The sequence below is a fragment of the Eubalaena glacialis genome, chromosome X (assembly GCF_028564815.1).
Source record: "Eubalaena glacialis isolate mEubGla1 chromosome X, mEubGla1.1.hap2.+ XY, whole genome shotgun sequence".
NCBI lineage: Eukaryota > Metazoa > Chordata > Mammalia > Artiodactyla > Balaenidae > Eubalaena > Eubalaena glacialis.
In genome coordinates, this window is record NC_083736.1 from 6,467,873 (window position 1) to 6,482,126 (window position 14,254).

Consider the following 14,254-nt stretch of genomic DNA (forward strand, 5'->3'; position numbering starts at 1 on the left):
TTTCGTCTCATTTGAAGAAACACCAAGGAGTAAGGGTAGTTTTGTTTTTTAAGAAACTGCTTACCTTCCAAAGTGAGGGTCCCATTTTGCACCCCCAGCAGCAAGGAAGGAGAGTTCCTGTTGCTGCACACCCTGGGCACCGTTTGGTGCTGTCGGTGTTCCGGATTATGGCCATTCTAATGGGTGTGTGGTGCTATCTTGTTGTTTTAATTTGCATTTCCCCGATGACATGTGATGTGCAGCATCTTTTCATATGCTTATTTGCCATCTATACATTTTCTTTGGTGTGGTGTCAGTTGAGGTCTTTGGCCCACTTTAAAATCAGGTTGTTGAAATTCCCTTTTATTGCTCTTAGACCAGCCTGTGAAGGATCGAGGGGTGCACACTACTCATTTTTCTGTCCCAAGATCTTCAGCACCAGCACTCACTCTGTGCCTCGCTCATCTAAACAACAACAGCCAATACTTCTGTAGAGCTAAGTACACGTGAGGTTCTGCTCCGAGTGAATTGCGTGGCATCATAGCACAATCCAGTGAAGCTGTGTTACCATCGCCACCACTTGATAGGCAAGGCACTTGAGGTAAAGAGCACACAAGCGGTCTGCAAGAACGCTCAGAGACAAAAGTTTTTTAAAGGAAAAGACATTTTACTTGCAAAGAAGTTCCAAGGGAATCAGACTTTCAGACCAGCTCACCAAATTTTAAAAACATAACAGGTATTTAAAGGAAAAGATGCAATATGACCAACTTTACACATTAGACTGGTCATGGCTGAAAAACCCCGATTTTCTTATAGGTTATCACATCCACAAATGCCATGACATATCTTCAGAATCATCACTGCTAAAGACAGAGATACTGTTGTTTCCATTCAGGAGAATGTTTGCTATAGAATGGAAGACAAGGATTTTTTTCGAAATAAGTGCCTTATTCTTTCCTAGATTCTCAAATGGAGACATAAATGAGCACCTTTCCAAACTCCCATGTTATAAGTGAAGAAGAACATTGTTACTGCAATCAATTTATTGACTCATGTATCTGAGTTTATTCTTTCAAAGAGGGTAACTGAATATGTAATAAAAGAGTCATACACACACATATACATTTAGATATGGATATACATATCTGAATACAGATATTGAACTAGAGACACATCGACCGAGACAGATGTAAAGTAAAAAGAGAGAGAACTAGACCAGTGGCTTTCAACAAGGGTGAATTTGTCCTATGGCACATATTGTAATGTCTGGAGATATTTTTTTGTCATGACTGGGGGTGGGAGGGATGCTACTGGTATCTAGTGGGTAAAGACCAGGGATGCTGCTAAACATCCAACAATGCACAGCACAGACCCCATAACAAAGGATAATCTGGCCCCAAAGGTCAGTAGTGCCAAGGTTGAGAAACCATGAACTAGACACTCTTGGATCATACACATACAGACACATATATGGAAAAAAACATTTTGGCCCTAATTTCATACGGCTGTTCAAAAAAGAAGAAACTTCCTCCTTTTTTTTCAAAATTGTGGAGTAATAAATAGGACTAGAGTATGCCAATCTTGCCCAATAAAAAATAGGTTTAAAATATTATACAAGTCCATGGCCCCTGTATAATAGAAACATCAAAATACAAATGGATGTCTGTTCTCATGGAGTCTCACCTCTAAATATGTTTTTCTCTGGTGATACTTAACAAGTGAATATATCCTGTCCAGAAGTATTTTTTTATTTCTTTGCAGCTGTGAGGACATTATCTCATAATTCCGGATACAAAAATGTGGAAACAACAACAACAAAAGATGTTCCCTACTTTCTTTTAGATTCTGGCCCAATGGGAAAATAACTTCCCAGATGTAGGCCATTTCTGTAATGATCAGCAAATGGGTTTGGCTGTGCTGCTTTCAAAATGGTACACAGCCAAGTGTCAAAATAAAGGAAAGAGAGAGAGAGAGAGAGAGAGAGAGAGAGAGAGAGAGAGAGAGAGAGAGAGGAGTGGGTGACAGAAAGGGAGAGAAAGTGCATTTCTAGTCAAAGATGCACCAGGGATATTTGCCAAACCTCTACCGAGGGCCTACCTATGTCTACAAGAGGAAGAAAGGAACTGGGGTACATATTTTAGGTTTTAAAGGCAAAGTTCTAGTTCTAAACGGCTATAATAGCCCAAAACGTGGATGAGAAAATGAGAAGCCAAGAAAGTGCTCACCTTCAACCAATGACTATCTTTAACCGTGGACAGCATCTTGGGTGATTTCTCTGCACTTCCTTGCCACAGAAGAAATGTAAAAGAACTGCAGTTACCAAAACATTTTAACAGCGGCCGGTCTCCTATTTTCTGCTCATCGTTCCTGAAAGTAATCAGTAACTTCTGCATAAACTTGGCATTCTTATCATTAACACACTTCCACTCCAGAAAGCAAGCTCCAAGTTATGCTATGTTGCAGCTCGTAACTTTACCTCTATTTGAATCATCCATATGGCAGGACTGCTGGGCAAGAACGGGCCACCCCAGATGCCTCGGTGGTCTTCTGAGCCTTGTTTCACACGAGGTTTCTCCTCTATGGTGAGCAAAACCCTCTTCTTGGGGGAATGGCCATCAAGGGAAGGACAGACATCAGTAAGCAGGGGCAAAAATAAGTAGCCTGTCATGATGGATAGGCATGGAAATCTGAGTATCTCAACAGAATTGTTTGTACAGAGATTTCTCAGGGAACAGTGTCATATTTCCAAATGTGGTGATGATGATGGTGGTGATGGTGATAATGATGATAATGGTGATGATGATGGTGATGGTGGTGGTGATGATGGTGATGATAATGATGATGACGGTGATGATAGTGGTGATGATGATGGTGGTGATGGTGATAATGATGATAATGGTGATGATGATGGTGATGGTGGTGGTGATGATGGTGATGATAATGATGATGATGGTGATGATAGTGGTGATGATGATGGTGGTGATGGTGATGATAATGGTGATGGTGATGGTGATGGTGATGGTGATGGTGATGATGATGATGATGGTGATGGTGGTGGTGATGATGGTGATGGTGATGACGGTGATGGTGATGGTGATGGTGATGATGATGATGATGATGGTGATGGTGATGGTGATGGTGATGATGATGATGGTGATGGTGGTGATGATGGTGATGGTGGTGATGATGGTGATGGTGATGATGATGATAACGGTGATGGTGATGGCGATGGTGATGGTGATGGTGGTGGTGATGATGGTGATGGTGGTGGTGATGATGGTGATGGTGATGATGATGATGATGATGATGATGATGATGATGATGGTGATGGTGGTGATGGTGATAATGATGATAATGGTGATGATGATGGTGGTGGTGGTGATGATTCCCTCATGATTGGAATGGTCTTGGTATTTGCATTCTGAAGGGGTCTGCTCATCCGTTGGAAAGCAAGCTAATGATCCTGAGATGCCAGGATTCTTGCCATATTTGGGTTGTTATAACAGCACTTGGAAACCTGTCCAGCGGCTGGGGTGACATATCACTACAAGACATGCGTCCTCTTCAAAATCTCTCTCGCTATTGCAAGCCTTTGTCAATTTTGTTTCCAGTCCACAAAGTATAACAAACAGTATAAATTTCAAAAGAGTGCTATTCATTCCAGTAGTGTAGGCATTTAAAGACAGGAATAGAGGCATTTATTTAAGTCTAGAAAGTGCTGTCTCTCTCAATTATGCGTTATCAGAGAATTAAACAAGAGTTGATAAACGTACATCAGATGAACCGTTTATATGAACTCAATAGAGACACAATAAGTAATAGGTAAAATCACCTTTAACCTGAAAGCTTTATATGTGTTTGCATTTAGAATTTCTCAACTGTTTCAGTCTTTCTTTTAGAGAAGCTGTCAGTAATCTCCCAAGAATGTGATCCACCTGGTTTGTCCTCCAACAAGACCATCATTTGCATTGGAGGGAGAGAGGAAGAACAAAAACACTGTGATGCGTTTCACACATAAGAATTATTAATGCATTAGAATATTAAAGTGGGTTGAAAAAGGTGTAAACTGCAAACAGAATATGGAGAAAAGAGCTCTAAGTTGCTTAAGTGAATGAATTCCCATCATTTTTCTTGTCCCCAGCACCAGTATGATTAACAACATTTTCGCAAGGTGATGGATTACTGTGCAAAATTAATGTTTCTTGTTTCATTAAAAGGACCCTCTGTTTTGTGTTTTCACTTACAGACTTATAAAACTGTCACTTCTTTGGATATAACCAGAAATTAGCTATAAAATTTAAAAAGTCATCCGTGATAATTAGATACTGAATTGAGGGGAAACATGCATTTTTGTTCGCTGAAGGTTATTTGAGATCCTATGCACACCAGTAAGAACACACACTTCCCTAAAATGAAGATGGCGGTCACCAGACATTACTCGACTGTTTTCAGTGATGACGGCATATCTGCCTTATCTTTCAAAGTAAGAAGGTAATATGAAATACAAAATTATATATTTTGAGGTCACTCTAACAGAATGTTATTTTCTCAAGTTGGCAGGATATTAATCACTTGGAGACCGAAAAGCTTATTAAATGACGAAAGTTATAATTTAAAACAAAAGGATAAATAGCATGTGAATTAAGAGCTTTTCTTCCCTCTTGATGAGCCATTGTTTCTCAGATTCCCCTGAGGATAGATTTTTGCACTCTGGGGGATTAAAGAACCCCAATTCATCACCATTTTCTTTTCATGCGCAGCCTTGAGAATTTTCTAAATTCTTTTCTCAGAATTCCTTATTGTCCAACTTTTATATCTTACAGAGATGATGGAAAGAATGATAAAATGTAAACACACACACACACACAGACACACACACACACACACACTCCCAAAACCAAAACAAAAGGAAAGCGAGCAAACTTATAAGACACACTGAGTTCTTGGAAGTAGCTGTCACATACCTACAAGCCATGAACACCACTTGCAAATATTCCAAATGTGTCCCACCACTGTACAAAACAGCAATGGCAGCCAAGAATGAAGGTCAAGGGTGAAGCCCTGAGACCTCTGTTATTCCCAGACAACAAACTCTTCCTCCACGGCATCAAGGAGCTCAGCTGTTCGTGAAATATGCCTGCAAGGATCACAATACTACTCTGCTATTCTGCTAGACAAGTGGGATTTTGGGTGGACCTAAACAAAATCAACTTATAAGGGAAAAAAAATCTTCATCTAAGAAATTATGCTAATGTGTTAATCAATTCTCTCTAAAGATTTAAAAGATGATTCATGATTATAACACTTTCTTCACTTCAACAACTCTTTGCAACTATTTGCGTAAATGTCTGCCTCTCTCTCTCTCTCTCTCTCTCTCGTAGAAAATAATTCTTTTGTGGGCAGGAAGCATGTGTCACTTATGCTGGGTCCCCAGAATCTAAGCTACCTGAAAAACAACTGTGTGTGACAGATCCGTATTGGTTGGAAGAAGGATTGGGGTAGACAGATGCACAGCGGATGTCGTTGATGGACTGATATTTTTAATGGTTTTTTTCTATCACACCAGCAACCTTTCAATCGTCCACAATTGTGCCACTTCGTGATGCAGTGGTACCTCCAAGAGACAAGGAGAGAGTGAGACATGGAGGTCCGTTTCCCCCCAAAACTCCGTGACTGTCGATGATATTACAGCTGATATTTTCACTCTGTCTTCTCTCACTGTCAACATGCTGAGGAGCAGATCATTTAGTATAAATATTTGGGAACATGACAATTAGGGCTTGAGTTTCTGCTACGAAGACTTGGTTATCTCACTTCCCGACAGCTCACAACCTTCAGTTGTCTTATCTGTAAAAATAAAATAACACTCCTGACCTCAAAGAGTTGCTGTGAAGGTCAAATAGATATTTTATGTGAAACTACTTTCTCAGCACCAAGACAGCAAAAAATGCGATGAACGCTAAGTACCTTCTAACCTGTGGCTCAGTGATTCAGGAGAGTTTCTTACTTAGGATCCAGCCCCACCAATCGGAACTGGGGTCCTTCCGTAAGCCAAAGCATGATGGCAGGGAGACGGGAGAGGCAGCCCCCTCCTCTCCTTTTTATGCTCATCTGGAGCTCTTTGTTAGGGGTGCTGGCAAGGATCTCCACAGAGATCAACTCAGTAGCATGAGGGCAGCTGGTAGTGTAGCCTGATGTCCACCCAGATCAGCAAGAAGCAGGAAGACACCTCTAACCGTGATGACCTGCTCTCAGCCCGTCCTGCGGAACAAAGCATTTGAGCTTTGTTAGAGCTCTTACCAACAAGTTCCCAATGCCTGGCTGCTGGCTGGGCGGGCTGACGCTGCATCCCGTCCATGAGGAGCCACCGAGAGCCCCCAACAGACAGACCAAACTCCTGCAAGACTCTGCATTTACTCACGTTGGCTGTTCTACGTTGGAAGAGCCCAGCTTTTGAGGCTCAGCTCGTGTCATCTCCCCTAGGACACGTCCCCTATAGCAACAAGCCTGAGATCTCACACAAATAACTCTCCCTGAGCCCTCCCTTGTGGACTGCAGTGGTCTGTTTACAAGTCTTAGCCCCTACCAGACTATAAATCCCTCAGGAGTAGGGATTTTACCACCTCATCTTTGAAATTGCAGCAATCCATCGATATTAGCTGAAATAAGTGGAAGTGATTAAAGCGGCGTTTTTTGTGGGGTTTTTTTGTTTTTTAAGGGAGAAACAGACCCAGCATCTACAGTCTGAGATTTACATTAAAATGAGCCATAAACACTGCTTCCATAAATCTTTCCTTACTCATCGGCTATCACGGGTAACCACTTTTATCCAACCTTCTCCATCACCATCAGGGAAAATGCCTCCGCTCACTATTTTGAAACCATGTGCATAATCTTTTAAAGATATGGAGGGGACTCTAGGTCCTGGGGGATGTGGCAGCCTGGTCACTTGCTGAGTAAATGCAAAGTTGGTTAATATCTGAACTCACTGGCCCTCTTTGCCATCCTCTTAGACCTGCCAGGGGTACTGAGGTTAATGATGTCCCCTCACCCCACCTACTGTCCACCTACCAGACAACTATTTCAAGCTGGCTTTAACAGTACAGTCGTCCCTTGAGATCTGTGGGGGATTGGTTCCAGGACCCCTGTGGATACCAAATCCGCAGATGCTTCAAGTCCGTTATGTAATACGGACAGCCGGTACTATAATAGGAGTATAGCCGGTCCTCTGTATCCGCGGGTTCCTCACTGGAGGATTCAACCAACCGCGGATAGGCAGAACCAGAACACACGGAGCGCCGACTATACGTATTTTTTCACATAGGCAATGAAGGAGCATGATGTGCTTATGTCTTAGGATCAAGATTTGAAACTTTTTACTGAAATCATCAGGAGAGATAAACTAAATTCAAATAACAGAAGACATACCGACTCTTACGTGCTTCCTCATCTAGAAGGATTCTTTTTTTAATTTGTATAAACTCTCACTTTTTTTAAAAAAGGGAATGGTGGATTACAAAACAGAAACAGACTCACAGACGTAGAAAACAAAATTATGGTTACCAAAGGGGAAAGGAGGGGGAGGGAAAAATTAGGAGTTTGGGATTAACATGTACACACTACTATACAGTATATAAAATAGATCATCACCAAGGACCTGCCGTAGAGCACAGGGAACTCTACTCAATGTTCTATAATAACCTATATGGGAAAAGAATCTGAAAAAGAATGGATATATGTATAACTGATTCACTTGGCTGTACACCTGAAACTACACAACACTGTGTATCAACTATACTCCAATGTAAAACAAAAATTAAGTTAAAAAAATAAACAATAAAAAAACAAACAAAGGGGATAGTGGGGAAAGTCTGAGCTGAGAGTTGTGAACGCTGGGTTGTATCTTTACTTCTACTATCTATTATCTGTATGTGCTTGAATGAATCATTCCTATAAGCATCAAGCTGTCTAATCTGCAAAACAAAAGGGTTGAATTAGATGAATGTATCTGAAGGTAGGTGTCTGAGGTTGGGCTTCCTGGAAGCTGAGGCTGAAAGGGGTCTTTCTGTGAATGTGATGTAACGGGGGGGGGGGAGGGGGGGGGGGAAGCTCTCAGTGGAAGGGGAGGGAAGGATGCAGGAGGAGCCGAGTAGTGATGTGATCTCGGCTAGAGACCTGATAAGCCTGGCCCCGTGCAATGCTTTGGAGCATAAATTGCACCGCAGTTGATCCCAGCAGAGGGCTGGCCTCCTGTATCCCCCAGCGGTGAGCCAATGGCCACGATCTGTCCTCATCAGGGAAGGAGGGTACACTGCCCTGCTGGCAAGATAGTGCCCAGGGGCTAAAGGTTAGTCTCTCAGGGGTAGCAGCTGTAAGCTATTAGCTGCCGATCCAGGAGCCAGGGGGCTGGCGGGGTGAGGGACAGAAAGTCACCAACAGCGTCTCCTGGGAAGGAATAGGTGTCTATGACCCATTTCCAATATTCAGAGAATCCAAAACAAATTACACGTTCTCCTAAGACAGATGGTACAAAAATAACTAAAATGTCAAGAACGTCAGTTTTATCAGTCTACTGTGGTAATGTGGGCGACCTCACGCTGATCTGAAGTTTGAAGGAGTTATGGATATCTTTGATTAATGTGAAGAGGAAAAACTAGGTCATACTTAATAAAGGCCATATGTTGATAGACAACATACTTTCAAAATATGGAGTGCAGGGTGAGTGGAAATGTTGAAAGGTGGCTGGCTTCAGCACTCGAAAGGACTTGGAGCTCAGACACTGCACCCACAGTATGAGTTATGGGGTAATTTGACAAAGCATTCCAACAGGGCGTTTGCTATTTTCCCCAGTACTATTGTTCATATAAAAAATGTCTCTCAATAATACAGATACGCTTCACTGATCATTGTCTCAAGCCCAACCCTCAAAATCGTGTAAGAATCAGATTTCCGGAAGGCAATAGCAAGTCACACGTAGGAACTTCTCCATTTCTGAGTGAATACAAGCAGTGCCCACTGACACTTTGATAAGTTTCTTTACCTAGCCTGAAAGTTTTATGCCCATTTGCCGAAACATACCCAGGTAGGTTATACAGTGAAATCTGATCAATCTATTTCAAAAAAACATAAAAAAATGATAAGTTAGGAGGTTATTAAAGTGGGAATGCTTAAACCAACAACTTTAACTTTTAAATGTAGGTCTCCAAACATACATACATGTATGTATTTTATTAATATATTGAAATATATATAAATATATACTATACTCAATATATAAACATATATAGATATATAAATATAAATATATTTCTCCTCTAATAGTACAGTGCACAAAGAAATAAATAAGTCGGTATTTTCTAATGTGTTTTCTTAATGTTCTGTAATAGTCACAATAAGATACACTTGTAAATCACGGTTCAAGGAGAAATGCTGTATTAAAAACATGAAAATTTGCCATGAATAACCTAATGTTTAGTTTGGGTCAAATTCAGAAATTCTTAGAAACACAGCCAGAGATCCAGTGACCCAGACCAGGAAATATAAAGGTCAAACTTGAGGATGGCCTCTCTTCCCAGAGACTTTCTAGCATATCACTTCAATCTCACGGCAGGCCAAACGGACACACCACAGCTGAGTGTATTCACCACAAAATCCAAAATCGCTCCTCCAAAAATCTGCGAGCCTGGGGCAGATTTGTGGCTGCTAAAGGTTTCTGATGCGCTAATTGTTTGTTTACTTTTTCTGAGAGGAGAGGCTAGTCCTCTAAGCAGAATGAACTAATCACCAGCTTAGTTCTCTTTTGCCAAAACAAACAGCTTCCAATTACTGCTAGAAAAAAGCCTCTGATCTCTAATCAGCTACCTAAACGAGTCTATCAGCAGTAGTTTGGAGAGTGAATAATGTCCCATTAAGCTGGAATCTCTTAACACTAATAAAATTCTAGAGCCCTAGGACCAAGGCTGCCAGCAACCTGCTACTTATCTTCCAACAAGATTCCACCCACTTTTCCCCTCAGGTCCCAAAATCTGGCAAAGAAATAGACGCACTCTTCCTATTTTATTACACGTGGGCTACTCTTTTTCCTCAAGCCCCATTCTACTGAGCCTCCTTTGAGAAAACTCGGGCAGAGAAAGAGCAGGTTGCAGGTCTGCTAATATTTAGTGCAAGGACTCTATCGGTAAGGCTGAGACTCAGCTCCATCACTGCCATGACGAGCAGAACCTAGCGAGACAGGCAGGGTCTCCGCCCTGCAGGTCCCAACGAGCGCAGAAGAGGAGGCCACTCTCAAGTTAAATGAGAGTCACCCAAAAAGAGACAGAGCTTATTTCAGGCACATTGTCTCTGTTTTCCCTCTTCTTTAATCTTCTAGTGAGGTTGAGAAAACAAGTGCAGAGCAGGTTATTCCCAAGTGAGCACGTCAGCATTGTACCCTTGAACATGATGGACAGACTCTGAAGAACCACCAGGACAAGTGGGCTTAACCTACCTCTTCCAAGGGTTAAAAAACCCAAACCAGGGCCAGCTTCAGGGACAAATGACCAGTGCACGTGGCCCACGCTCAGCAGGGGCCCTGCACCTGAGGGGAAATGTGCCGAGATCGCCATACTGAAATCCTCCATGATCTTATCTTGGAGTTTGCGTTTCGTGTGTGCAGTCTGATGGGACACAGGAGCATGTTCTGGAGGCTCCGGCATGCATGCTGTTGCCTCTCACGACCCCTCTCCTCCCCAGGCAAGATTCTCGGCTGCCCACTCCCTGGCCCACCGGCACCCCAACCCTCCCAGCCTCCCCCTCCTCACCCCCAAATCACGGTCACACCCTACCCTCTGCAGGGACCTGAGCGTGACCACGAGGAGGGTCAGGGTGGCGCATGCGTGCGTTGACGTGTCCCAGAATTTAGTGGTAGCTGTCCCCGTCCCATGCTGGGACCATCATACTGTGTTCGGTGGATGGCCAGCCAAAGTCCAAGACTCCACGGGAACAAGCCTATTGGCCGTCCCTAATGCAGGCAGCTAATTGCATCTGGCAAGCAGATCTAGGTACACCTGGGGGCTGACCATCTGCTACGGGTTGAGCAGCAGGAGGGGGAGACCCCGGCTCAGGTTCCTGAGGACCCCGCTAGAACAAAGTGCGATGCGTTGGTCCAGCAGCTGGCAGAACCGGGCACTGGGCAAGTGCCGTGCCCGAGCAGGCGTGTGCGCTCGCCAGACCCTGGGTGCCCATGACGGTCTACACACGTCCTGCAAGATCCCCTTGTGGGGCACCCATTGGGCATACCCTACACAGGGCACTTTGGGGGTCCTCGCTTCCTCCTTCCCACCTTCCTGAGTCTGGTCCCCACTTTTCCCTCCAGGGACGGACCAGGAAATCAAAACTGTGCACTGCTGGTGATTCCACATACAAGTGAAATGCTCTGATGTTTGCGTGTAACGCTGGCACTGCACAAGAGAAAGATGAACAGTGAAATCCATGCGAATGACTTCATGTTTAAATTATGCTTTACCGAGAACAGCATTGGACAGCAAATTCCAAGAGAGAAGGGTCACAGAAGAAAGAACAAGTTTTATATTTTAGTTCCTTCGACAACACTTCTTGCTCTCTGAATAATGGACGGCATGTTTCCATTTGGCGCTGGGGCCTGAGAAAAAGGCAGCCAGTTCTGAAGTAAGTTAAACCACTAACCAATAAAATCCTAGAAATAAGAACAAATCCCAAACCTGTAGTTGTCCTTGCTGGGAACCCAGGTCCCCCGTCTATTAGCGTCTCAGCATCTCGGGTCCTTATCAGTTCTAGGAGGACACCAACGGTACCTTCTTTGTATGATGGTTGTGGGGATGAAATGAGACAGACTTGTAAGACCCCCAGAACAGTGACCCCTTTATTACCATCGCTTTCATTATCCCCAACAGGTTTTATGATCTCCACCTTGCTGGGCAGGTGTCCTACCGGGCACACGAGAGGCTGGAAGTTCAGGAAGATGATCTTCCCCAAGCTACATATCTGCCAAGTGGCAAAGCCTGACGCAGAGCCCATCTGCCCGGCTCCAGAGCCCACCTCCCTGCTCCTTACCCCACAGCTGCATTCACTGAGGAAAGGACGCCCTTCCCAACTGCCTCCGTTGCCAGGCTTTTAGCCACGTGCACGCATGATACGTGTGAACCTGAAATGGCAACGTGCCAAATGCCCTGCGCACGGCATCGTGGAGCCGGGTACTGATAACCTGTGAGATGCTAGCCGCTACTGCTTTCCACAAATGAGAGGCAGCCCTCAGTGGTGAAATCAATGATTCAGTTCAGAATCCGTCTCCCTTGCAGTATGAAATCCTAAGCTCCTTCAGGTCGGGGACCGTGGGCAGATCATTCAGGATACAGATGCTCCGGTATCCCCATCACCACCCCCACTTTCAGGCATCAGTATTGAGTCCCCTGTGCCGTCAGGCAAGGCTGACAGCCACATGACTGACAGGTGAAGCCAATCCAGCCCCACACATGTGGAGGCACGCGTGCGCCCCATCCACCTCCAGCCTTGAGCTGCAAGGCTGGGAGGCACTGGAGAGCGTGCAGAATTGGGGCGGAGATGTTTGGATCCCAGCCTCCTCTGCAGGCCTGCTAGCCCAGGTCACTGGCCCTGGCAGCCCCTTCAAAGGAGGCCGGGAACTGAGCAGGAGAAGCTGGGAACCGGCACCTGCTCCAGAAACAGCCCTCTGCTCCAGTTTATTTGCCCAAGTGGGTGGGGTGACCCTGAGAGAAGGGGCTCTTCCGAACCCTTCCACCAGCCCAGCCTCTCCCGCCCCTTAATACATCCCACGTGCAGCGTAATGAGCTGCCCGCAGGCTGATCCCTCCACATCCTTCCAATTATTTAAGAAGGGGGAGGGGCAGGGAAGCTTGACGCTTTATAAGGAGTGTGTGCTTCTGTCTTCTCAAATCTTAAGAACGCTTAATCCCTGCAATTTAGATAAATCAGATAGGCATTACCAGGTTAGGGTTAAACCTCCAAGAATGGCTTTGCAATTGATTGCAAAAACAGCAGTTATTAAGTCCTAACTGAGTAATTTGCAGCTTATTTCACCCAGCTAATTAAAATGTAATCAGGATTGTCTGGCAATGTGTATTCTGTCAGCAGTTTTTCTTCCGAAGAGAAATCATGCCAAGAGACCACAAGAAAAGCCTTTCACAGGAATTGGCTTGATCTAAACTGCTTCTTTAGCCGCTGAAACTGTAAAACAAATAAATTACAGCAACTGACAATTCAATTAAAATAAAGAAAGAAGAAAGAAAGGAAGGGAAAAAGAAAAAGAAGAGATACTCTTTCTCCCTGGGAACAGGCTGCCGTTTTGTTTTGTTTTCTGTTGTCGTTTACACAGTAGTGTGGCATCTCCTCAGCAGAGTGACTGTGAGCGCAGGGCCGGCGCTTTGGAAACCAGGTGGCTGGGGAGGGGCCCTCTCCAGGATGGCCGCGTAATTTCAGCGCACGACACCACACTCCCTTTTCCCTTTCCCTGAAGACCCACGAGGACAGCAGAGCGCGCCGAGCTCTCTGACACCCACCGGATGTCGCTTCTTTGAGAACATAGAGAAGCACGCACTCAGGCGCACGCAAACTTCGCCAGCTGGTTCACTCTCTGAAGATCCCAACTTTTACTTCTCCTTGTGCCATTCGGCGCGAGGTTTCCTGAGTTCTCACGCCAGAATGAACATCGCTTCAGACTTCGGAGATTCGTCCCCAACTCCACGGTCATTACGATGGCCTCCCGTCGCAGCTTAGTCCCCAGGGCCTCTGGGAAGGCCCATTTATCCCGCCCGAGTGGAAGAGGCGCCCAGTTTATTTCTCAAGGGCAGAGGGCTCGGCTTAGAACCCCACCCAGGAGCCCCGGTCTCCTTCTGGCCTCCGCAGTTTTCCCTGCGGCGAGAAGTCGGAACTTTGGAACAGGTGAGCAACTAAGGAGAGAGACGAAAAGGCGAGGGCAAGAACCACGGCAGACGAGAGGAATTCGGTTATCTGCGTGAATGGTTTCAGAGTGCGCGCACTCGGGTCAGCTGGGGAAGGCAGCTGTGAGACGCGCCTCGGTCGGGGCCGGGAGCGGTTCCCATGCGCCAGTTCCCTCAGCCAGTGTCCCTGAGCAAGTCCCGCAGGGGTCCTCCCCTCTGTGGCGCCCTCCCTCCCCCCCGCCCCAGGATCCCGGCCATCCACAGCACCAAGCGTGCCGTTCTCTGAACCTTCTACACACCCAACACCCACACTCCCACAAGCTCTCCTATCCTCAAGCCGACAGA

The 14,254-nt window shown here is 45.1% G+C and overlaps 1 protein-coding gene across 1 annotated transcript in view; it reads right to left on the minus strand.

Moving 5' to 3' along the window:
* ANOS1 (anosmin 1) overlaps nucleotides 1-14,254 on the minus strand; it is a 187,013-nt gene that overhangs the window by 171,634 nt on the left and 1,125 nt on the right. The gene's annotated exons all lie outside the window — the stretch shown is intronic.